Below are 27,461 nucleotides of genomic sequence, written 5' to 3' on the forward strand. Positions count from 1 at the left end.
TGACTAATAAAGACGTGTTTGAGCCTAGTTGTAATGATTTAAAATTCACAGTCCGACCCCAATTACATTTGCCCCAACCTAATAAATTGATGTCATGTATGGAGAGTCCGTAAGGGAAGAATGCTCCTCTGAGGCGCCACAAGTCATTTACATTAGAGCTCAGAGACATCTACTAAATACAATTAATGTTTGACTCTATTTCAAAAGTTTTTTTAAAAATTACAAAACAAAAATATCACAAAATTAAATAAGTATGCAAGGCATACCTGAAGTCATGAAATAATCTCAGGAGAAAGAAAGAGTAAAGGCGACAACAGCATAGGTAATTGAAGGCACTTCTTTTTCCTAAACATGCTTGTCTTCCCATCTTTTAATCATAGTTCTGGCATGTAGCCCAAGCTAAAGCATAATCTTTTCAACAGTTCTCTGCAGCTGTCTGAGTGCTCTAGGTGGATGGTGAAGGGGTTAAAATGTGCTATTCCTGCATATTGACTATTTAAGTTAAAGACACTTGAAAAATAGCAGATGTGAAAAGATCACATTGACCTTGTGCTGTTTCTCAAAAGCAGAACAAGAAATTCCCATGTGAAAGGTGCTCTTCCTGTATTAGAAAGAGGCAACGTCCTTATCCTCAAGGACGGGAAGTCGAAACTGAGAGAATTCTATGCAGACACTGCTGATATAACTCTGAAGTCTCCATATATAATTTAGTTGCTTCTTCACTTTTACTACTCTTTGTCTTACTCACTCTGTATAAGTAATAGATTCTAACTGCTTCTTTAGCTCTTCAGTTTTTTGTTTTTTTTTAATGAGGGCTCCCATGCCATATAAAACTTACATTTTGCTTTTCTCCTGTTAATCTAATTTTTGTAAATTTCATTCTCAGACCCAATCGGAATGCTAAGAGGATAGAGGTAGAGTTGTTCTGACCTCCCAAAAGAGAGACGTGATACTATTGGCTGTTAGGATTCACAGGCCAGTTAAGATTAATACATGTGTGGGTCTCCATATCTTTAAAGTGCATTTATTCCCATTAAAAGAGTAAACATATAGCCATATGGATTATTTAGCACCCTGAATGTTAAAAACAGAAAGACAAAAATTTGTACTTTTAAGGATGGAGAAGTATTACATGGTATGGTTGAAGTAATATTTCTATTCTCCATTAACATGGCAACTTTTTAGGGAAGAGCAACTATTTTTATTTTTTTGGAAAGTCCTTGAAAGAGACTTACAGAGACTGAGGTAAACACTTCAATGTTATGTCTGAGGCTGGCATGAAAACCCTTTTGCACTATGGTCATTTAAAGTAAGACTCTTTCTAAATATTAACCAGAGCCATTTTCCAGATTATTTAACTCTGTTACTAAACGTGCTATGAGAAATGAAACTTCTGACTCTTACACTGCGGTGTTAATGGACTGATTCCTTTTCCTTACAGCATATTTTGGATATTCTGTTCACATGCGTTATGAAGAATAATGATAGCTTTATGCAATATATATTTTTGTAATCTGGGAAAATGTATATTACTTTATATCACATTTGATTTCTCATATAAATTACTGTAGCCCTTTGCAAAACTTTGAAAATCCATCTTTGGAGTTCACTATGTTAGTCATGCCTTTTAGTGTTCTTTATTTGTATTTTGGACAATAATGAAATTACTTAATGTCATTTCGAGTTCATCCCATTACATATACACATGAACTCAGAGCTGGGGTAATTCACTTATGTAGTTCAACATCTCCTTTGTTACAGATGGTAAACATGCAGATTTCTCCCTCCAGGAAAGAAACTCTTTCATAAAATAATTGCATATTCTGCTCATTTTTTTCTCTTCACTGATGCTTTTGTATTGTTATTACACCCTGTCAGATTAGTAATTAGCACGCAACCTCCATATGACATAAATGCATTTATCTTGCTTTCTTAAAAGCCCCTTTAGCGACTCAAAGCATATTATAACTCCAGCTGGCCAAAAAGAGATGAAATAAATAATATAACAGGAACAACTGCAAGAGCAAGTGCAGCATCAGGTTGGTGCATTTCTTTTGATCAAAAGGTCAATTTGCAACTGCTCTTTGAAGAGCGTGCTGGTGACAGTGTGCAACCTTTGCAGTATGATTTTTTTCATTACTTTTTAATAAATAATTGAATTAATAGCTTCAGTCACAATCTGAGGGAGGAAATTAGTTGAAGAAGGAAAGAACTCTGTGATAAACCTTCTAAAAAGGAGAAAAATAAAAGGGTTAATCCATAGGCCAACCTTAAGAGGGACTGAAGACCCCCAAAAAAACTGACCAAAGAGTCTATACCAGGTAGAGTCAGTTTGAAATTATGTAGATTAGAAATGGAATGACAGGAACAAATTGCTAATTCATACCCATATACGGAGGAAAATTTAGTCTGCTTGGATATCTTTTCAAAAGGAAAATAATTCAATAACAATAACCGAGGTGAAAGCATTCTGTGAAATTTCTATACTGAATAGAATCGGTTATTTAATTTACAAAGTTCAGTGCAAAATGAAAATGCAAGTTTGCTTATTCAAAGTTATTAAGAATTTTAGCCGGGTGCGGTGGCTCAAGCCTGTAATCCCAGCACTTTGGGAGGCCGAGACGGGTGGATCATGAGGTCAGGAGATCGAGACCATCCTGGCTAACACGGTGAAACCCCATCTCTACTAAAAAATACAAAAAACTAGCCGGGCGAGGTGGCGGGCGCCTGTAGTCCCAGCTACTCAGGAGGCTGAGGCAGGAGAAAGGCGTAAACCCGGGAGGTGGAGCTTGCAGTGAGCTGAGATCCGGCCACTGCACCCCAGCCTGGGCGACAGAGCAAGACTCCGTCTCAAAAAAAAAAAAAAAAAAAAAAAAAAAGAATTTTAAATTGTCAAAATAGTGATAGCAGAGCCTTAAACTAGGTTGGGGGAGGGGAATGCAATGAGGATAGGAGCGGATATCGGCGGGGTGGGGGGTTCTAAGTGAGTCTATACAGGTTGCATGTCTATGAATCTTGCTCCTGCAGGTAGCTCCTGGACTGGCCTTAGGCTGCTTTCAAATTAAACCAGCACTGTAAAGAAGAGAGCAAGTACCCTAAAGCTGAATGAAGGAGCATCTTAATTCCAATCCTGGCTCCACTGCTGACTATAAGTATGACCCTGGATGAGTTACCTCTCTCAGTCTCAGTCTCCTCATCCACAAAGCAGGGATCACAATAAATGAATAGCACCTTTCAAAGAACCCACCATATAGTGAGTGTTCAATAAATACTGTGTTCACCATCTAACATCATAACACATTGAGTATCCATCAAAGCAGAAAGTAGTTTGCACCTGGACATTTCTGTTTCTTTTGTTTGCTATCCTACTGGTGTTTTACTTAAATTTAGTGTGGTCATATGAAAGAAAATTACTGCCCTTCTGCTATTTAGTTAGCATTTTAATGATTTTTTTAAAAAAAGTATTGCAATAAAATTAATAAAATTTGAGTTGAGTCTTTCCCATTTAACTAATATTATGTAAAAATAACTACCTCCCAGGACTACATTATAAAACAACATACAGTAGCTACCCAGGGGCAGCTATCTGAATTGTTGAGAAAGTTCTACAAAGAAAGTACCTTCCTCTGGACATACCTATTCATATTGCCAGTGTCAGGGATGCTTACCATGGTTATAGCATGATAATAACATGATACTGATTATCAATACACAGCAAATGAACATACTTCCTCAATTCTAATAAAGCATCAATTGGGACACACGGGCTGTAAAATGACTAATAGCCTTTAGATAGGGAGAAAAACAATTAGAATGCCATTAAATTACATGTACAAATGAATTCAAAAATGCAGTCTGATTTCCAAAATACTAGGCTATTTTATACACGTTAGTACTGAGGAAGTATGTCAGGACATTCCATTGACCTATGATATAATCATTAAACTTTGTTCATTTATTGACCTTATGAGAGTTTGTTCTTTCATTTGCATATATAATATATACATATATCTCCCATTTATATATTTCCCTATGTATCCTATATATATATATATATATTTCCTATGTGTGCATCTCTCCATATGTATAATGTAGACTACATCAATAATGTTCTTCTGGCTTGTTTTGAAAATAGGAATTATTTCTTCCTTTATTCATTCTACAGATGTTTATTGAGTCCCTTCTATGTGTCAGGCACCTTTTTAGTAATTTGGGATAGGACAGTAAATAAACTGGAGAAAAATCCCTGTCCCATGGAGCTTACATTCTATGAGGGAAGATTTCAATAAACAAAATGAATAAGTAAAGTAAGAACTTGGTAATGATAAGCAATGTAGAGAACTTTTCTCTTTTAAAAGAAATCTGGAATTCTGATATTTGATTTTAAGTACGTGCTCAAAGATGATATGATATAGAATTCTTCCTTTGATATTCTAATATAAAGGGTGATTCCCCTGTACTATGACCTAGATTGTATATATCATGATCTTTTTGTTTGATTGGTGTCCACTGTCAGTCTTTTATCGTACTGGGCATTTTAAAGAAATAAAAAAATACTAATAAATCATGGTTGCACATTACAAAATATGAATTGAGAATAAAGAACAATGCATCTAGACACTGGACAAGATACTTCATTAAGTGCTAAATTATAAGGTACAGCCATAAGTGTTGACCACATTCGGAGAAGAATATAGGCAATTCCTAGCAGATCCCGGGAGGCGCACCTCTTCTTAGAGTTACGGGGAGAGACATGCTTTAATTAGGCATGCGTATCCAGCTCACCTAGGAAACATTGAGAGCCTCTAGGGATTGCTTATCTTTGATTCCCAACACCCTGTCCGGGATGTGGAGACAAAAAAGATAATCAATGAAGAATTACAGAATGAAAGCATGACTCCTTCCTTCCTTCAATCCATCTCTCATGGGGTGGGGAGAACTTTTATAAGGAGGTGGTTCTTATTTTTAAGCAGATTATAATTATTTCTGGAAATTTTGTTATTTCTATAAGATTCTGTTCATATATTGACAAATCTATATCTACATTCTCTCAGATTATTGGGGATATTATTCAAATTCTTTTTTAATGAAAGGAGCTTTATCCTTAATGTTTTGTTAGAGCCTATACTGTTTTTGTTGAAATGTACTGTGATGAATATATTCTAAAGGGACAGAACTGTAATTTAACCTTGGAGGAAATAAGTTTTAGGAAGTACTAAGTTGTTCTACGTTTCAGGTTGATTGCATATGCAGGAGAGTAGAGAGTAATTGCTCTAATATCCATAGCTTAAGGTCACAATTGTAGTACGAATTTCATTTTGTTTTACTGGTTTGTTCTCAAATACTATTTTAAGTTCACTCATACTGAATTTTCACGTTTGGATACTAAGATCTAATTATTTGCAGTATAGCTAGGTGTACTGCATCAGATACAAATTATTGTGTTTTTCGCCCCACATAACTCCATGTTCTGATTAAAATTCAGCGACACTAATAAGATATCATAGCCAAACTAGCTTACATTCTCACAATTGTGTTTTTTAAAAAACTCAGAGTAAAAATATTGTTTTGGTGAAAGGAATGTCATTGACTTTTACTGAAATAGTAGTTCAGACTTTTGTTATATAGCTGAATAATATAATTTTGAATATATTTAAATGATTCATGGTTCTTAATGTTTCATCCAGCAGCATTTTAAGCATCACATGACAAAATATACATTTTGGGTTAACTCATTAAATAGTGTTTGCATAATTAAATAGGTAAATTAGCATCAATAGAGTAGGTGCCATCTTTATGAAAATTAAAGCCCGGTCAACTATACAACAAAAAAATATGATTTTTAGGTTTTCAAATAATACATTTTGAGGTTACTCCCCTCTGCGATCAAGTGATATTTATGACTTACAAATACAAGGTAGGCTCTGTTTTAGATCATTCCTGTTCTTGACTGCCTACTTTCTCTGAGCTGCTTCTCTCACTGCTCTAGGCTCGGGCTAAAGAGATGTAGCTATAAACAAAATGCTGAAAGTCTTTGCCTTTCTACAGATTGTGTTTTGGCAGAAGAAACAGATGAAAAGAGATGAATAAATACATTATTAAAATTGCAAATAGTGGTAAATACCATGAAAAGAAACAGGGTAATGGGGAGGAATGGGGAAACGGGGGGTATTCTAGAGACCGTGGTCAAGGAAGGTATTTCGAAGGAGATAAGGTAACGTATTGGCAGACATCTTGAGGACAAGACTTTGGAAGGTATTTGAAAATCTGTAAAAAGCCTTCTAGGAGAAGGAAAAAGTACAAAGATCCTGGGTAAGACATGAACTTGGTATGTTTAAAAAGCACGAAGATCAGGATAACTGGAACTTAGTGTTCAAGGAAAAAAGACCAGGAGAGGAGATCAGAGAGTAGACAGAATGGCAAGGATCAACTTCCAGAGGGCCATGTAGGCTGTGGGAAGGAGTTTGGATTTTATCCCAAGAGTGATAGAAGGCTACTGATGAGTGTTGACTAAGATAACAATATGGGTTCTTTTATAGTTTAAGAAAAGAACACCCTAGTTTCTTCAGGGCACAGATGAAAAGGGGAGACAAGGCTGTTACAGGACTATAAGAAAGTGATGAAATGGCATTTCCCTTGATGCCTAGGCTGGAACTGAGACACACCACATTATTGTGTCATTTAGATATCCCAGTGTTTGGCTGAGTGTGACAGTAAGATAGACAAAGTTGTCTGGTGATGTTGGCCATGTCCAAAAAACCCATTAACTGACACAAGTGAAAAGAAAAAATCATATTTCAAGGTTAATCACTGGTCTATTTTTAGACAGTTGTAAAACTCATGATTATTTAAGCATAGTCTGTACATCTGAAAATAGGAAGAAATAATTTGACCTGTGGTCATTTTTAATTTTTGAGGAAAATAGATAAACTATATAAATAAACAAAGATTAAGTCTAGATATATCATTTGAAAAAGAAAATAAAAGCTTGCAATCACTGCTGTAGTAACTGTACATTTATGAATTCACTAAACAGCATCTCTGTGAAATACTCATTGCATAAAATGATGGCTACATTTTTGAGTGTCAGTTACCAGACACTCTGTTAGGTAATTTGCTTTATCTCATTGACTCTTGGTCACTCTATGTCATATGGACATTATTATCACCTGTGTTTTTAAAGTTGAGGACATTTTAGGCACAGGATTTTTAAGTCACTTACCCTTAGTAAGTCATAGAGCTGATAGCTGATAAAGTTGGGGGACTCCAGCCTAGGTTACTTTACCCTTAATCACTGCCCACCAGTGTATCTTTGTTTATTTATTTATTTATTTATTTATTTAAGTTTTTTGAGACAGGGTCTCTCTCGGTTGCCCAGGCTGGAGTGAAGTGACACAATCAAGGCTAATTGCAGCTTCAACTTCCAGGGATGAAGACATCCCCATGCCTCAGCTTCCCAAGTAGTTGGGACTACAGGCATACGCCACAACACCGGCTAATTTTTTAAAACATTTTTTTGTAAAGGTGGGGTCTCCCAATGTTGCCTGGGCTGTTCTTGAACTCTTGGATTAAGACAATCTTCCCTCCTGGGCCTTCCAAAGTGCTGGGATTGCAGGCGTGAGCCATGGCACCCCACCAGCACCAGTGGTTAATTTAGTGAAAAACACACCAACCCAGTTTCTCTTAAGAGTTAAAAATAGCCCGCTGATGAAGACTTTTCCTATTCCATTGGTTGTTTTGAAATACAGACACAGCACCTGTGTGGTAGCAATAAGCGGCAAGAAGGCAGTTTATAAAACAGATATGTCCCTCTGCAGGATGTACACTGGCCCTTTTAAAGTCAGCGAGCCAATACAACCACCAAGGATGTAAATACACTAAGTGACAGCATAATTAATCCTCCGTTACACAATCAATGAGGAATAATAACGTTTCTTGGGAAATGGAATATAGTAGACGGAGCCTGAATTTTCCCAGAGCACAGATGTTGAGTCGTCATTTGATGAATCCTCCCTGGAGGGGAACCGTAACAAATACACAGAACCTCTCAAGGACAGCCAGAGTTGTAAATTGTGGGCTATAAAAATAATATAAATATTGTGCCAGCATTTATAATTTATTTGTTGGACTCACAGGTGAAAAATAAGGTCTAGCTGGCAGGTCTAATGTGAACTAGTATTGGCAAATCCATGCTGCATACTAAACCATTGCTTTCTGTATTTCATTTCATTCAAAAACATATAATAAAGCTCAGAAAAAGGAAGTTCCTTTGGAAAAATGGAGTTATGGACACAGATTTTTGTAATGTGACATGATAAAGTTATTGGGGTGTTAGTAAATTTAGTTTTTCTTGACTTGTAATGGTGAAATTTAGGCACTTAGAGCATTGAGGGAAATCATAACATCGAGAAACAATCCTGTTTAAAAACACGCAAAATTGCACAGGTGTATTTTTTTTGGTTGGTTGGTTTTTTACTGTAACTTAACATTGGAAAGTAAAAATCATTAACTGAATAACGACATCATTGTGAGACAGCGAGGGGTGGTGAAAAGAATGTAGTTGTTCAGTCTAAAAAGCTGTTTCCTAATCTCAGCTGTGCCTTAAACCCCAGTGATCTTGGGCAAGTTCCATAGTGCCCCAGGGCCTATAGATACTTGTGGCAGTCCTCGCTAAATAAGACTCATGAATATAAAGTGAGGTACACGTAAGAGAAGGCAGTATTGCTTTGAGCTTTAAGATGTGCACCATTCTCAGCTGTGCTGCATTAGCAAACTCTTCTGTTTCCATGTACCTCAGTTTCCCCATCTTGTCAATGGGGATAATAACACTTACCTTTGTGAGTTTTTGAGGATTAATGGAAATGTGGTACATGTCAAGTTCTGGGTACTGTGTCTTAGAGAAATAAGAGCTCAATAATTGTTAGCATTGTACATTTACTGTAATTCCTCAAGGTGGTCAACCTTCAGTAAATGTTTTTTGAATACAAAGAATAAATATGGTCAGAGGTTCTATTGAATATTTATTAGATTCCTATTTAGGGCTATAGTTTGCTATAGTTCATAGATTTATACCAACTGATATGATGAATAAGCCATAAGACAAGTAGCTATTTCTGCCTGAGAATATCAGACATGCATACAAGGAAATATTTGAGGCCACCCTATCAGATGCACAGCCAAAAAAAAAAAAATGTGGAGACACCACTCCATCAACAGATGGACAGAGTGGTAGAAGTATGACATCTCTTTGGAGAACTATCAAAATTAAATGAAAGAACGTGTTAGTGAACAGAGTGCTACGAGGAGCAGAAAAATAAGAAGTGAGGCTTAACTATTATTGTTAGGAATACAAATGTCCTGGTGTTAAATAAATTAGATTTTCTTTTTTTGGAGGAAGATTTCAGTAAATCTAAATGTAAAATAAAAGTTGCTAAGGAAATATATTTCTTCTCAGACTATCAATAATCATCTCTTTAATGTTTCAATCAGTCCTGGGCAGGTTTAGTCCCTCCTCTCTTACTTAACATGCATATTTATCTCTTCTAGATTCTAGATACAAATTTCATGGAGGGCAGACCACCTTGTTCTGATAACATGATGAAAGAGAGCCTTTTTAAGAATATCAACCTGGCAGAGATATGTTAGATGAAGTAAATGGATTGGAAGGAAAAGGGGAGACCCCCAAGGAAACAACTTAATTAGCCTAGTGGTTAGGTGGCAAAGTCCCAGCAAATGTTGTGACCTCACTGGAAAAAAACAAAACAGACGGTATGTGTGTTGGGGAGGAAGTAAATGCCAAACAAGTTTAGTAGGAGCATACTTCTTTATTTTGTTTGTATGATTATTGCAATGCATGTGATGACTTGAAGTATTGGATGGTGTGTTTTACCATCTCTGATGGTGGTTATTATGGTAGCGGGGGGTAAGATTGCTGAATTTCTGGAAGAAAATATTTAAAGTTTAACATCTAAAATTGTTCTTAATGATTTTAACATGCCAGAAGTCTTTCAATAATTAAATAACAACATGTGTCTCTAATTTCGGGGGGGAAGTTGGTCCTGAGTATTCTCATAACTCATACTGTAATGCTAGAAAAATGGTCCCCTAGAAATAATACATTTCTGATGCATGTATGTTGACATCAAAACTAATCTCTAAAATCATTAAGAGACTATAGCAAAGGACAGGGTCTTCTCTTGTCAAATAACTGTACATGATGTATAAATTTTAGTGAGAAGATATATTTTAGGAAACATATCTATTTACCCCCAGATGCCTTCCACCCTCTGAGTAGAGAACCCTGCTAGCACATTAACAATAGAATGTTAGAGATGGTTGCAATAGTTTAAATGTCAGTTTATCTGCGTTTATCCAACTCTGTAATCTCTCCTGTGGATATATTAGGTTTGTTTGCATTTTAAAAATCTCATTACAAGTTTTTGAAAACAGGAAATTGCTTCTACTATAAGAGATCAATGTACTCTTGATGCTAGCATTTTCAACAATGGTTTATCAGTGCTGATGTAATGGAGATTAGGGGATACGAGAATGAGTTTGGGTTCTCTAATAGGCTTGGGAAAAAAGTCACTGAGCAGAAATACCACAATAATTATGAATTCTTAAACTTAATGATGCTTATTCAATTAGATCATTCAATTGCCCAAAGAAGCAAAACCCTCAAGTTCATACCTACTTTTGTTGTAAAATTGTATTTTTGAAGAGGAGGAGGAGAAAAAAGTGTTTGTAATATCAGGGTTAATAGATTTAATTTAGAGAAAATTGTATTATATTTTTCTCTGTAATTAGAAATGGGGAAAAAATCTCTTTGAGATTTGGCCCAAAACATAAGCCAAAGCATTTCAAACTGGAAATGATTCCAGAAATGTAAGCCTAGGATTTTTCATTTTATTTCATCTTGGTCAGAAACAGCATGAGATCAATTGGGTAAAATTTTACTTCTCATTAAACAGAACCTGTTAATATGTTCCAAAATAAATACCATGATGTGGCCAAGTTTGGTACAGATTGTTGTCTGCCTGAACCACTCAGGGTCACTTTAGTTCGCATGCATTGCCTAGATAACTATCCTAAATCCTTTACCGCCCTCTTTGAAAATTTTTATCTATTTCCTGGATTCCATGCTAAGCCCTAAAGCTCTAATTCAAGCTCTCTATTGTATTCTACCCAGAAGTTCCATAGGCAGCTCAAAAGTCATTTATTTAAAACCAACAAAGCATATACCTGTCTTTTTAATAAGAATATTGTTGTATTTTTAGCTTGATTTCTACAACTTTTCATTAGATTTAAATTTATTGGAATCTCTAATTATACACCTTCAAGTGATCCTCAAATGAATTTTCTTCAGAAATCTTTTTCCAAATTTGGACACCACCCCCCTCCATTTAGGTTTTCATTGACTTTCAGTACAATTACATAAGTTCTAAATGTCTAATTGTTACTCTTTGCCTTGAATCCTCCATTTTTCTGCCAAAGTGGTCTTGACAAATCCCATATGTTAATATGTTATCCCATCAGTAATTCAATCCCTAAAGTCCTTCAGTGATTCCTTTTGCCATCAGGATAAAATATCAAGCTCTTAGAATGACTGCCAGGCACTTCATGAACTGGTCCTCATTTTAAGCCGCCACATCTCCCATTTCCCCCCTACTTCAGACATACTTCTCATTTTGCAGAAAAGTTTTTTGGTGGTAGTGGTGGTGGTTTTTTATTATCTTTTTTATTTTTTGTAGTTACATTCTGTATACTTCAAGATATTTAACATTACCCTCAATACAACAAAATCTAAATTTCCTTATTTTTTTTCTTCTATAACTTTAGGCATATTAAGCAGCATTAAGAAAATAATAAAGTAAGACATTTGCATAAATACCCCCATATGCCATTATTTCTAATCTCTTCTTACTCTCATCTATGATCCAAAGTACTTCTTAAAGATGGTTGTAGTTAGAAAAAGGGTAAAACTGTAATTTTATCCAGCTAACATTTAACGTACATACATTTTACTCTAGGATATCCTTTGTGTAGTTAACATTCTGTTGCATTCTTATTCACATTTTGAAAGACCCAATTTCTCCTTTTTAACTCTAGGATATCCTTTCTGTAGTTAACACTCTGTTAAATTCTTATTCACATCTTAAGAGCCAATTTTTTTGTCTGTCCTATCCAATGAGAAGATTTCCTTTCTTGGGAATCATGGTACACAATTTCAACCCATCTCTCTTGGTAACTGATAGGAAAGTAGACAGAAAATCAGTTAGGATAGTTGACCCTTAAATAATTTGAGTCTGAACTGTGTGGATCCACTTATACTCAGATGTTTTTCAATAAAATTTACACCGAGTGTGCCTTCATCTCCTGCATCCCCTTCTACCTCCTCTACCTCTTCTGCCTCTGTCATCTGTGAGACAGGAAGACCAACTCCTCCACTTCCTCAGCCTACTTAACACAAAGAAAATGAAGATGAAGACTTTTATGATACATTTCAACTTAATGAACAGTAGATACGTTTTTTCTTCCTTATGATTTTTTAAATAACATTTTGTTTTATCTAGCTAACTTTATTCTATAAAATACACGTACCATACAAATAGGTGTTAATCAACTGTTTATGCTACCAGTAAGGCTTACAGTCAACAGCAGCTTATGCTATTAAGTTTTCGGAAAGTTAAACGTTACACAAAGATTTTTTGACTACACAGGAGATGGCACTTTTAACTCTCAAGGGTTGTTCAAGGATGAACTGTGTATGAAAGACTTAAACAACACTGTCAATCATCTTGACCCAATGAACTCTCCACTCAACAATAACAAAATATACATTATTTCTATGTGTGCACAGAATATTTGCCAAAATGCACCATATTCTGGGCTATAAAACAAATCTCAATACACTTCAGAAAACTGAAATCTCAGAAAATCAAGCCCTCTGACCACAATGGAGTTAAATTAGAATTCAATAACTAAAAAGTATCTGGAAAATCCCTGAAATATTTGGAAATTAAACAACACTTCCTAAATACCTCATGGGACAAAGGACAAAGTAAAATGAGATATGTCCTTACCAGATAAAAATAAAAATAAAAGTAAACCAGATAAAAACATAACATTATCAGAATTTTCAGAGTAGAGCAAAAGCAGTGCACAGAGGAAAATGCATAGCATTAAATACTTATGGTAGAATAGATGAAAGGGTCAATTAATAATTTAAGAATTCAACTTTAAAAATGTAAGACAAAGGGGAAAATCAGGCAAAAGAGCTAATTAAATCCAGTAAGCTGAAGGAAAAGAAGTACAATAAACACAAGAAAGAATAAGAAGACAATAACAGCAACAATTAATGAAATAAAAACAGTAGAGACCACAAAGAAAATCAGTGAAGCCAAAGATGGCTAACTGAAAAGTCTATCTGTTTTTTTCTCTATTATTGTTTCCTTGTTCCCACCTGACAAAACCTACCATTCTGCCATTATCTAGTGGGAGCTCTTATTCTAACTGCCCTGATTCATGAATCACAAACAAAAGTCTGTTAGATCTATAAATCTGTAGTACCCTCTCTACAAAAGAGCACAAGGGAGTTTCTTGGAACAGTGAAAATATTCTGTATCATGATTTTGGTGTGACAACACTGTATTGTACATTTGTTAAAACACATCAAATTATATAATTAAAATTGGTGAATTTGTTGCACATAAATTATAGGTCAAAATATTATTTTAAGGGTTATAAATTTTCAACAGAAAATTAATTAATTAAACGATCAATATGCTACAGGGTAATATTAAGATAGTATTGGGAGGGAGACATTTACTTGTTAATTTTGCCTCACTTGTTTTAGACAATTTGGGTCTAAAAATATGTATATAGGTGACATAGATGAAAAGAAATGTACAGGCTGTTTTATTAGCGAAAGTGTTTTTACTTTTAATATGAATATTTATTTTAATGAATATTATTCATTTAAATGCTGCTATTCTCCAACTTACCCAGCTAATAGAATTTTAATAGCCCAGCTAATAGAATTTCTAAGCTGTTGTATCATTCTACCTCCATCATATGAACAGTAGCTCTACAGATAAGAATATAAATTATATTCTTACATAAGACATAGATGTAGTACAAAATGGTAACTTCTGTAAGGGACTATGTTTCACACCATTTCAGATTAGGAACTAGGTATTCCCCAGGCTATGGTGAAATATTTTATTGGTTGTTACAGCCAGTGCAATAGATCCTAACTTATCTTTCATCTGACCTTAAATATAAATGAAAAATAAATTTATTTCAAGGTTGCACTGAGAATAAGCAAGGCCAATTGAAATTGAGACTTTAAGCCTCTTCCAATTTATATTCTGAGCCAAGCTACAGTAAGAAAAGAAAAGAATTAGACTTAACTTTTCTGTTGTCAAATTATATTTTAATATTGGAAGCTGTGATTATATTCTTTTTCTTGTTTGTGTGTTAGGGGAAAAAAGAAAAAGAACAGCATTCAGCATGAATAAAGGACTAACCATTATTAATGCATATCGATGAATGCTTTAATGTAGCAAATCATAAGCATATGGAAATACTGGCACTGATTAATATTTCACATGAAGTTGAATTATTTCTTTATTGAAAAAGTTTTCAAGCATCTTTTCTTATGGGGGTAATATGAAAAACATAGGCATGTATCTTTTCCAAATACTCTTTTAAAGATCATGGGATTAGAGTACAACTCTAAGATCTTAAAATTAAAAGCAGGAAATAATCAAACTTGGAATAAGGTATGACTTTAAATGAATATCAAGTAAATGGCATAGATACATAGCTATAGAATTAACTTGAAGAGCAACACATTGAAAATCAGCCAAAGTCTCAGCCCACAGGAGTTGAGAAAGATTGCTGTGTAATATACTGTCGGGTTTGTTTATTAGACAAGGCTTGGATAGGAAACTTCTTTTGTTGCATTTGCTCCCAGTGAAATTTGAATCCGAAAAATCCACGACACAAGTGTTCCATTTCATTACTGTGTATTGATTACTCATGTGTATCCTTCTAAGAAACCAGAGAAACATGGCTGTTACAAATCCTCTTACTTCACACTGATACTCTAGTTTAAAAAGTGAAGTGGTAAAACACAATTAAAAGACTGTTAAAAATCATCCTGAATTTTAATTTCCATAATGAGGAAGGTAAACTTAAGGTAGCCAAGCAAGAAAGGAGAATTATTTCTGTGCCAGCCATCTCTGGTTCTTGCCTACCAGGCTCACAACCATTTGAATGGTAGTAACAACGGATCCAGTGGAAAGAAAATACATTTAGGACTTACATGAGGGTAAAACCATCTTGAAACAGGTCAACTTATCTACAGAAATGGAAAGCCTACAATAACAAGAGTAGTTGTCAAGATTTTTATGTAGTGCTATTTACTTCCATGTTTTTCTTATGTAATTCTTTTAGCCCCTTTCTCTCAAGGTAACAGTGAACCTTTCAAGTCTCCCATCTGATACTAGGCAACATACTTTAAGTCACAAGTTATGACATTGCACGCATCTTCACAGCCAGCTTCCCTTGGAAATGGTAAGTTGGAATACTGATTACTTGACCACTTTCTAGGAACTCTACTTCTTCCTTCTCTAACTGGAAGCTGTGTTGACTTCGGTTCAATAATTTAACTTCCACAATTTTACTTTGGAAAATTGGGTTTATGTGACTCTCAATGGCTTTCCAAATTTAAATATATCATTTTATTAAGTACATCAAGCAATACAATGTGAATGTATTAAAAATAAGTTTTGTCACTTTGGGAGGCCAAGAAGAGTGGATCAATTGAAGTCAGGAGTTCAAGACCAGCCTGACCAACATGGCAAATCCCCGTCTCTGTTAAAAATACAAAAATTAGTCAGATGTGGTGGCATGCACCTGTAGTCCCAGCTACTCAGGAAGCTGAGGCAGAAGAATTGCTTGAACCCTGGGAGGTGGAGGTTGCAGTGAGCCACGATCATGCCACCACACTCCAGCCTGGGCAACAGAGCTGGACTCCATCTCAAAAATGAAATAAAATAAGTTTTGCAATGATGGCTTTATGTTCCTTGATCTAAAGCAATTTCATACATTTTCCCAAAAATGTGAAATAAATTAAAAAGTTATCATTTTAAAACCATGTTTATGAAAACCACAGTTCATTTGTCTTACTTTTTTAAAATTGTTCCTTCCACTACCCTCTTTAGTTGCATCAATTTGTCTCTACAATAGTGGCTTTATCCTCCTTTCTGGCCTTTCTGCATCTATTCTCTTCCACATTTGTTTTTATACCACCCCTAGATTAACCTTCAGAAATTGTGTTTAATGCTTTTATGTGCAATACATTACCTAATAGAACATCTAAATTGTTTTTCCAGTAGTTCAAGGGCTAGTAAAATCTGGTTCAAGTTTTCCTTTTCAAAATTTCTCCCAGTCTTCTGAGCCTCTAGCAAATGTCTGTTATGATCCTCAAATTGCCCCTTTGCTTATATTATGAGTCTTGCCTGAGAAACATGCAACTTGATGGCTCAGCAGCAAATAACAAGCTTGTATAACTTTTATACAAACTCTAAATACCAAATTTTGGTAATGGCACTATCACTTGATTAGTATTTACTATCCACTGTAGCATATTTGAATTTAGATATCGGAATACCTAGTCATGTGATGTACACATATCAAGGGTAGTCACACACACATGCAAATGATAAATACATACATATATGTGTATACACACATATATACACAAAATGAAAATTTATGGGGTTGCTGACCCCACACTCCTTTTCTAGCAACTGTGGCCCCATCAGCACCATCGCCACAGGAGTAAGCATTTTATTCAAAGTGACCCTTTCCACTGATAAGAGGTGATTATCAGATGAGGAAAAGGTTAATTATTGTGCCCTGGGAAATTTAAAACTTGCAGGAGCATTGACTCAATCTCTTTCTAATGGCTGAATTTCTAAACTGGAAACTCGGAACACACCAGGCATATTTCATGACCAGGAAGTGTATTATGCATTGACTCAATATCCCTTATCTCTTCCAGTCTTCTTCTAGAGTGCCTTCTTGCACTGCTGAAGCTGAAGGGCTAAAACCACCTACAACTACCTCTTCCAGACCTCCTTTCAGTGAGGGTCTTAGGTGGACTCTGGACTCTGCCAATTAAGTGCACATGGATGAGACATGAATTCAAAACTGAATTTCCAGTGAAAAAGGCAGAGGTTTTACTAGTGTAGAGTGGAGCAGAGGCAGAAAGTTTAGCAATGAACAGCAGCAGTGGTGACTTCCAGTTTCACTGGCAATTTTCAGTTAGGTTAGAGGCAGCAGTGTTCTTGGCTATGCAGTACTGCAATGAGCCTTTAGAAATTGTTCCTGGAAATTCAGCCTAGGTTCTATTTTTTTTTTTAGCTTTCCCAATAATTCATAATCTAATAAATGTAATAAATATCTTTCTGTTGAAATGAGCTAGAGTGGATTCTTTTCTTACATTGTCCTTTGGACAAAGCTGGTCTATAGTGAGAGAGAAGAGCTAAGGAACACCAGGGGTATCTGGTTTCCTGGCCCCACGTGCACCTAGCACCAGGCAGCATCCTGGCATCTCCTCTTGGTTTGGTTGTGAAACACTTCTCTGGACTTTACCAGCCAATAAGTTTTACTTGCCACTCTTAAATTTGTTTGAATTTGTTTCCTATCCTTTTTCTGACAAGAATTGTACTGATATACTATGTTTCACCTATCCCATATCACACCCTGTCATAAGGAGAAATATGTATACCTTAATATCTATCCTTTGCATATCAAGCCTATTTCATGACTAAAACTTACTGACTGAAGCAGTTTTTATTGTTGATGCCTCTATAAATACATAAACTAAAATATTTTGTTTCTTTTCTCATATATATGAGAAAATATATAATATATAATTATATACATATTATATATAAAATAATTATAAATATGTATTTAAATAAATATTAATATTTATTATAAATATATATTATATCACATGTTATATATTATGTAATATATATTATATAATATATATAAATTCATCGATTATATATATAGATGAATTAACTGCGATTGGCTCAACAAACATTTTAAATGAGAAATTCTCTGAAATGTTTTAAACTTTTTTGAAGAAATCCCAATCATTTTTTGATTCCATTTAGCCATACTCACGGATCATCCTGATAATTACATGATTATTTTGCAAGTGGAAATGTCAACAGTGAAAGATTAAGCATATTTTGCAGAGGCCAGCAAAGATTCCCTTTCTTTGATGAAGAAAATTAGCCACCTCAAATTGATAATAGCAGTCAAACAGATCCAGACATAACTTTAATACCTTAGAGGCCTATTAAATATTTGAAGATAATTTAACTACCTTTTAAAAAGTCCTTCCTCCCATTTCCTTGGGAAAGGTGCAAAAATTTCTCCAAGGACAAACAACTGAAGGAAAGAAGGCACCTACTGTAGGAAAACCATTTAACACATCCAGGGACCAGCTACAGTCTTGACCTCATTTAAATGAGCTTGGACTTGGCATGAGGCAAAAAACAGTTTGAACAAAAACTAAATAAATAATCTGCTAACGATCACATGCCTTAACTCACAATCTGGCAATAAATCACTTCTATTGGAATGAGAAGGAGGAGGTTCAGCAGCACTACTTAAATCAAACTCCATTTTTTTGTGGTTATTTTTACTTCGGTCAAAGGATTTAACCTTTACATGCAACATAAATGGAAAGCATTTTTCCAGTTTAAATTTGGACATGAAAAATTAAAGTGAATAAGAGATTGTTTATCTTCTCCAGCATGTGATGGTAGCATTTATAATTTCATATAACAATAGATATCTCTTGCTTGGTGAATCTCTGCCTGGAATAAATCAAATTTGTCATGTCTATTTTGCAATTTTGCATTTTGTTTGTCTTGTGCTGTTACTAATGTGCCAGGTTTAAAAATCTCAGTGACCCTGTATCGGAGCCATGAATTCCTGAGAAAGACAGAGATATTACTTGATCTCTCTACATTCTATTTCCTCTCTTTATTTTCTGTTTCATTTTCTTGTTGATTTTTTAAACTATGGAGACTTCATGATGTGAGTGACACCATCAAAAAGATTTAACAGTTTTGAGTTAGGATGTATCTTACATTTGAACAGAGGGAAGACTGTCTATCTGGGGCAATCTGATAAATGTTATAAAAGAGTCCTTCCTTTCATAATATATCTCTCTCCTAGGCCTCGTACATTTCTACCAATCACGATTTAATCTATGGTATTGTCTTCAAGTCTCTAGGAGTTCTCTTTTGAATAACAAATACTCCCAGGAGACAATTTTTTAAAATGAGAAAACAAACACAATCCTAAGTCATTAATACATTTATGTGAGCTAATTAATTAGAGATGCAGTAACATATGTTTTCTTGCAAGTTTCGTAGAAAAAGAAACAAGCGATAATTAGGTTATGACAGGGAACAAAAAAGATGTTTAAAGCTGGAGTATGAGGCACTAGTTTTTGGTGCTTACTAAAGGTCAGGCTCAGCATGTGGACCCTGGTGGCAGGCAGGAGGGAGGATTAAAAGGATAATAAAAGACAAGAGAGAGAGAGAGAGAAACACACACAGATAGAGACAGAGATGGAAAGAGAAATAGAGATGTCTCATTCAAACAATCTCCTGTTATTCTTACATATTTATTCTAAGTGCCTCTGGGAAAATTTTTGGTATTAATTACCAGTTTACTAAATCCCAGTCTGACCACCTTTAAGCAAATTTTTATCTGAATGTAGTAATGTCCCAGTGTGCATTTTTAATTCAAAGTTCAGTATTTTTAAGTGAAAAATATATGATAGGAATAAAGCTATAAAATAGCTTAACTGGGGTTAATATATACAAAAATTGTTGATAGCAATGAGATGAAATTTATATATATATTATATATACACATACATACACACACACACACACACACACCAGAAGTGTTTTGGACTTAGGATCTTTTCAGATGTTTTAATATTTGCATATATATAATTAGATATCTTGGGAATGGAAAGCCAAGTCTAAATATGGAATGTTTTTGTTTTATATATGCCTTTTACAGATTGCCTGAAGATAATTTCATGCAATATTTTTAACAATTTTGTGCAGGAAATGAAGTGTTGACAGCATTCTGACTGTGACCATGTCTTTGTCCAGTTTGTGTTGCTGCATAGGAATACCTCAGGCAAGGTAACTTATGAAGAAATGAGATTGGTTTGGCTCATGGTTCTGCAGACTGTACAAGAAGCATGGCACCAGCATCTACATCTGGTAAGGGTCTCAGTCTGCTTCCTCTCATGGTAGAAGGCAAAGGGGAGCCAGCATGTGCAGGGGCCACATGGCACGAAAAGAAGCAAGAGAAATGGGGGAGATGCTGGGCTCTTTTTAACAACCAGATCTAGAGAGAACTAAGGAGTGAGAACTCACCAACCTCCAAAGAACGACATTAATTTTTTCATTAGGGTTCCAGATCTACGACCCCAACACATCCCATTAGGCCCCACTTCCAATAATAGGGATCAATTTCAACTTGAAATTTAGTGGGGACAAACACCCAAACCATAGCAGCCCATTACATGAAGTCAGGTATGGAATTTTCCACTTGAGGCCTCCTGTCAGTGCTCAAAAAGTTCAGGATCTTGGAGCATTTCAGATTTCAGTTTTTTAGATTAGGAATCCTCAACTTGTATATTTAAACAGCTATTTTAGGGAAAGACTATTAGCTTAGAAATATTATCCTGATCCCAAAATTGTAAACAGAGCTTTGGTATTGCAAGATGAAAGTGAACCACAGAATTTCATTACTCAGATTCATAATGGCTTCTCTAAACATTTCTAGTTTTGGAGACAAAGGAAAATGGGACCACAGATTAAAAAGTATTCCAAAATTTTAAAAGATTTTTAACACGTATTAATAGAAAAAACATTTAAAACATTTAAAATTATTTTTATAAGACTAGAAGTAAACATGCCTAAAAGTATTATTTATATATAAATACAACAACCTTCTATAGTGATAGTATTAGTAAGTATTTACAAGTGTTGTCAATAATTATTTGAAACCTATGAAGATTTAGCCAAAACCACAAAATAATTATTGAGTTATACAACACCAAAAAAGTATTGGTTAAAGCTTATTTACTTAAATATAAATACACTGCCCCTTTCCCATTGGACATTGGGACTGGAACTAGACCATGTTAAAAAAAAGAAAGGAAAAACATAATGCTACGTAGCCAGTTAAGATTTTGCTTAAGGGTGGATCCCATTCCCCTGAGTTCTGTAGATTATCTATCTGTTATCACAAGGGTATGAAATCCAGAAGTAAACCAAGGCACGAGGAAGCAGAACTGTAAGTTTCTTAGCTACAGGAACTTGGCTGTTATGTGGTCTAGTCTCTTCTTCCACATTTAGGAGACCACGTTTACACAGCTGCATTGGGACTGGCTATACTAGAGAATCCTCAGCTTGGTTCTCAGCTGTTGGTCCCCTGGCAACAAGGAGGAAGAAGAGTTCCACAGGAGCTTTGTGAGAAATGTATTATCACATATGTTCTACTCCATTTAATTAATAATCTTCTGGCTCTAAATATTATATCTGAAATGATAGTGGTATTAAAATGGATAACAAAAGTGTCACATTGTTATATATTTTTTCTGTTTTTTATCAGTTTACTAAGCGTTGTTATACGTCTCTCACTTCTCTCATTAAGAAACAGCCCTGCACCTTATGTTGTATCAGTTAAAAAACTGTAGTTGGCAAGTAAAAGAAAATTCAACTTAAACTAGTATTGCGGGGGGAAAATGTTGGTTCATCAAAGTGAAAAGTCTAATTTCTTTCAAGTATGGCTTAATCCGGAGATTCAGATGACATTCAACTCTCACTACTACTTCCCACTGGCTTCGTTTTCAGACTCATCCTCCCATATCCTAGTTGATTTTGAATGAATAATTTGCCCCTCTTAATATTGTAGTTTTATGCCTGAGACATACTTCTATCCCCTGAGGCCAGAGGCATTGTGGTGTATTAATTGAGTCATATTTGGTAGTATATGAACCAAAATATTCTACCCTGAAGGTCAGTTTGAACCCCACTTAAACCACAGGGACGAGAGGAAGTTATGGCTCCTAGAATTCTAGATGCTGATTCCAAAGAAGAAAGACATGGTGGCCAAAATACTCTTTCCTGCAAAGAAGTATAAGCATATATTTGGTCCATTGTTTGAAGACAAAAGGTAAGGCATTCCCCCAAATTGGAAATAAGCTTGCTTTTTAATAATAAAAGAGGATACAATTTATTGAGTGTTTAACTGATGTCAGAAACTGAGCTATGTGCTTTATTTGCATAATTTCTTTCAACTTTTATAACAGCTCACATGAAATAGTCATTGCTACTATACCCATTTAATAGCAAGGAAACTGAGGCTTAGAATGTTGAACCAATTGCTTAAGATCAATAAATAAAAGAGCCAAGTACTGGAGAAGTGGAGTCAAGATTTGAACTCAAATAGTCAAATAGAGGAACATGTACTTAAAACACAACTCTATCAGCACAGTCTTCCAGAGCCTGTGTACACAAAAGCTCCTTTAGTAAGCCAGGCTCTCCTTCCTTGTTGAAGATATGGTCATCAACCTAAAAAAATTAGCGATTACTTAAAAGAACTCTTGGAGAGTATGCCAATGTGGAATAAGATTACTGCAGAGCAAACACATACATGGCCATTCATTAATGGAGTCTACCCTCTTAGCTAACTGGCCTTGAGAACTCAGTCCCATGGAAAGACCATCTCTACTGTTAAGTGGACGAGTTAGAGTGTTCTTTCCTGACACTGTTAACTTTTCAATTCATTGAACTCTTTGTTCTGATTAAGCTGATATCCTCTAAAGAAACTTCTGATAATGATTTAATTTTCTGTAGGTTCACTAATGATTTAGTAAAAACGAATGATTTGGTTTCCTGTAAGGAGAAAATAAGCTAGCATGGGATTTTGAATGTTCCAAACTCTAAATGGTTATTTCCTTCTCTGTATGATTAAAGGGTTATCTGCATTGGTACCTCACTCTCAGTAAAGCCACTGTTCACATCTTCACTTTTCTGAGCCTGTAAGGCAAGTTTCTAGGCTGGGCAAATTCGCCCAAGGAATCTTCAGAAGCTGCCTGCTGGCCATTTTCTTCTGAACCAACCTCTCTGCATTGCTATGTATAGTTTTGTAATGCTATTACTACATTTAATATTATTTAATTTTAATGGATCTGGAAAATAAAGCTTAGTGAGATAAATAGACTCAACTAATTTAAAAGGCTAATAAGATACAGAGACAGAGTGAAAGCTCCAGTTTCAGCCTCTAATTTGTTGGAATTTCTACTATACCATAATGCCTGTGATATGTCTTTTTTCTTTCATACATTTTCAATGCTTAAAAGTATAATTTCTAGAAAATGTAACAGTATATCCACTAAAATTCATGATGATTAGTCTAAGTAGTCAATCTGAAAATATAGCCTTTCTTAGAAGATTGCCATAACCATTTTTAAAAAACATTAATAGATTTTACTTTACAGAGCAGTTGTAGGTTTACAGAAAAATTCAGTAGAAAGTAGAGAGTTCCCACATGTACCCTCTCTCTCACCATCCCCTACCCTTTGTACTCACCCATTTTCCCCTATTATTATCTTTTATTTGTGTGCTATTTACATATTGAAGTGTTCAATTGTATGGATATAGCAGTGTTTATCTATTCACATTTACAATTGGTGAACCAAAAATGATGTATTATTGTTAACTAAAGTCCATAGTTTACACTAGGCTTAATTATTGGTGTTGCACATTCTGTGGATTTTGTTAAATGCCTAATGTCATGTATCTGCAATTACGGTATTATGCAAAATAGTTTCACTTACCTAAAAGTCCTCTGGGTTTCCCCTGTTCATTCTTCTCCCCTCCCACCTGAACCCTAATGACCATGGATCTTTTTACTGTCTTTATAGTTCTGCCTTTGTTAGAATGCCTTATAGTCAGAATCGTCTAGTATGTAGCCCTTTCAGACTGGCCCTTTTCACCTATCAATATGCATTTAAGGCTGTTCCATGTCTTTTTGTGGCTTTATCAAGAAATCATGGCTGATTTCTTTTTCAGTTTTTGTTAATTCTTCATTTATTTTAATTGACAACAATTAAACAATTGTTTGTTTAATTAACAATTATCTCTGTATCATGGACAACATGACATTTTGAAATATGCATACATTGTGGAATAGTTGAGCTAATCAACATATGCATCACTTCACATATTTATCTTTTTTTGTGATTAAAACTTAAAGTTTATTCTCTTAGCAATTTGCAAGAATACAATACATTGTCATTAACTATAGTCACCAGGTTATGCAATAGATATCTTCAACCTATTCCTCCTAACTGAAATTTTGTATCCTTTACCTAACATCTCTCCAGCAGTCCTGCCTCCTCTCCCCCAGCACCTGCTAACCACCATTCTACTTTCTGATTCTATGAGTTCAACTTTATGTTAGATTTCACACATGAGTGAGAGCATGCAGTATTTGTCTTGCTGGGCCTATCACTGAATAGTGTTCAATTATATGGATATACCAGTGTTTATCTATTTACATATTGAAGGACACCTTGGTTGCTTCCAATTTGGGGCAATTATGAATAACAGTGTTATAATCCTTTATGTACAAGTTTTTACATGACATAAGTTTTCAACATAGTCTAATCTTACAGTACAAAAATCATGCTCCTTGGTGTGGGTAAATACCTAGGAACATAATTTTTGTCTTGTAAGGCTGTGTTTACCTTTGGAAGAAACTGCAAAACTGTCTTTCAAAGTGGCTATATCATGTTTCATTCCCACCAGTAATAAATGAGAGTTCCTTTTGCTCCACATACTTGTCAGCATTTGGTGTTGTCGGTTTTGGGTTTTAGCTGATCTAATAAGTGTGCGGGGATATCTTGTTGTTGCTTTAATTGGTAGTTCCCTAATAACATATAATATTGATCATCCTTTCATATGGTTGTTTGCCATCTCCATAACTCTTTCAGGGAGGTCTCTTTGGAGATCTTTTGCTCACTTTTAATTGGTTTGTTTGCTTTCTATTTGTTGTTGTTGCTGTTGTCGTTTTTGAGACAGAGAGTTGCTCTGTCACCCAGGCTGGAGTGCAGTGGCACAATCTCAGCGCACTGCAACCTTCACCTCCAGGGTTCAAAGAATTCTTCTGACTTAGTCTCCTGAAGAGTTGGGACTACAAGCATGCACCACCATGCCCAGATAATTTTATTTTTAATTTTTTTCAGCGGAGTCGCAGTTTTGCCATGTTGGTTAGGCTGGTTGTTTGCTTTCTTTATATTGAGTTTTAAGAATTCTTTATATATTTTGGATACAAGTTCTTTACTAGATATGTTTTTTTGCAAATATTTTCTCCTAGTCTGTGGCTTGTCTTTACATTTTCTTAAACATATATTTCACAGAGCAGATTTATATTTTAGTGAAGTCCAACTCATAATTCTTTTCCTTCATTGATTGCGCTTTGAAAATGCTTTACCAAGCTAGGGTGACCTAGATTTTCTCTTATGCTATCTTCTAGGAGTTTTATACTTTTGTGTTTTACACTTAGGTCTATGACCCTTCTGGAGTTAGTTTTTATGACAGATGTAAGATCAACATCTAAATTCATTTTTGTAATGTGTGGATATCCATTTGTTGTAGCACCATTTGTTGAAAGAATACCCTTTCTCAATAGAGTTGTCTTTGCTTCTTTGTCAAAGATGAGTGGACTAGAAATGATTGCATTTTTGACAAGAAACAGTCCAGGTTTTTTGTCATGCCACTGTGTGAATAATTATCTGTCTGAATGTACTGTGTATTGTGATATTATCACTGAGAACACTTATGTGAAGTTAATGCAAGCTACCAAAATAATTTAAATGTTAAAACATGCTTCAGTAGAACAATGACTCTGACACAACCATACTGGTCAATTCTTATTAAAATGAGCAATATCTTGTCCTTGTCCATGTACAGATAGCATGCCCTATCCCCTTATTACTTCTTCACTGTTCCACATTTGTGTGTAAGATACATAGTAGCAGAATAGATTTTGACTGTGGATATTATTCACATGATGCTACTTTGACTATTCACAATACTAATAAACACTTAGAAGCCTGGTTAATAACATTAAAGGTATTTCCTTGGACAATGAGAAGGTCACAAGGTTATTTGGGTAGAATATGAGAGAAGAGAGCTACAGCAAGTAATCAAACCAGGGCGTTGTTAGTGTTTCTTCTCCTTCTCCCTTTCCCTTCCTGAGTCATTTTATTTCATTTGCATAACTAGTTCACGATAAAATAAATCCTGAGTCCTCAAGACATTAGCATTGCAGCATTGATCAAGCTGTGTAAATCAGAATCCAGTAATTAAAATGCAGATAGACAGAAGTAGATGTTATAAATTGCAGCTTCGCAAACTCAATATTATTTTAAGACTAATGGGTTAGCACCTGGAAGGACAGGTGGCAGATGAGAATGAAGAGATAGGCGTTGCCCCACGCTGTTGGGGTTCATGTCTAATAGCCTTCCTTTCCTTTTGAAAAACACTCTTGCCTTTCTATGAAATTTTCACTCTAATAAAATTGAACCCACTGGCCCATTATAATCCTTTGCTTGTGTTATTTTCTTAACTTTTTAGCAACAATCCTTCTAACAATGATTTGTCCTCAGGACTGGGTACATAATTCACTCGGTCCAGCGCAAAAGAAAATGCAAGCCTCCTTGTACAAGTATTATTAAGAATTCAAGATGGCAATAATAAAGCATTAATCTAAGCATAGGGCCTAAGTATCAGGCATTGTACAACTGCATGACCCGTATCTGTCCTAAACAGTTTAGATTGTATCATTCATATTCTTTCTACCTCAGTCAACACTAGTATCTCATTTCTCTGAAGTTTCCTGGCATTTTGTTACAGTAGACTTCTTGCTTTCATAAATTCTTCTACCTCTGTCTACCCCTGAACCCCCTAAAATACGATTTTGCCAGTAGTCAAAATTGGGAATTTTAGGAGTTTGTGATTTTCCTATTAAAAATGGATGCTTTGTAACCCTTTAAATGGTCAGATTTTAACACCTCGGTGACTATGGTATCATTATTACCCTATTTATAAAAAGAGGAATGCTTCAGTCAATTACGGGTCTGATTTTTAAAGTCTATATGTCTGATATTTCATTAAGTCATGTTAGCTAAAGCAGACCCCCAGCAGAGGGCAGTCACTTTATGGAGAACAGCCAGACTATTTTCTACAAGAGTCTCCAACCCTTGTACTCTTAACTGGGCAGGGCCTCTTGACCTGGGTCTCCAGCCACCACTGACCTGGGCT

General features: G+C 35.2%; 1 long non-coding RNA gene across 1 annotated transcript in view; it reads right to left on the reverse strand.

Annotated features, from left to right (window-relative positions):
- Positions 1-27,461, reverse strand: part of LOC126955946 (uncharacterized) — a 695,860-nt gene that overhangs the window by 539,946 nt on the left and 128,453 nt on the right. The gene's annotated exons all lie outside the window — the stretch shown is intronic.

Source organism: Macaca thibetana, chromosome 6 (assembly GCF_024542745.1).
Source record: "Macaca thibetana thibetana isolate TM-01 chromosome 6, ASM2454274v1, whole genome shotgun sequence".
NCBI classification, from domain to species: Eukaryota; Metazoa; Chordata; class Mammalia; order Primates; family Cercopithecidae; genus Macaca; species Macaca thibetana.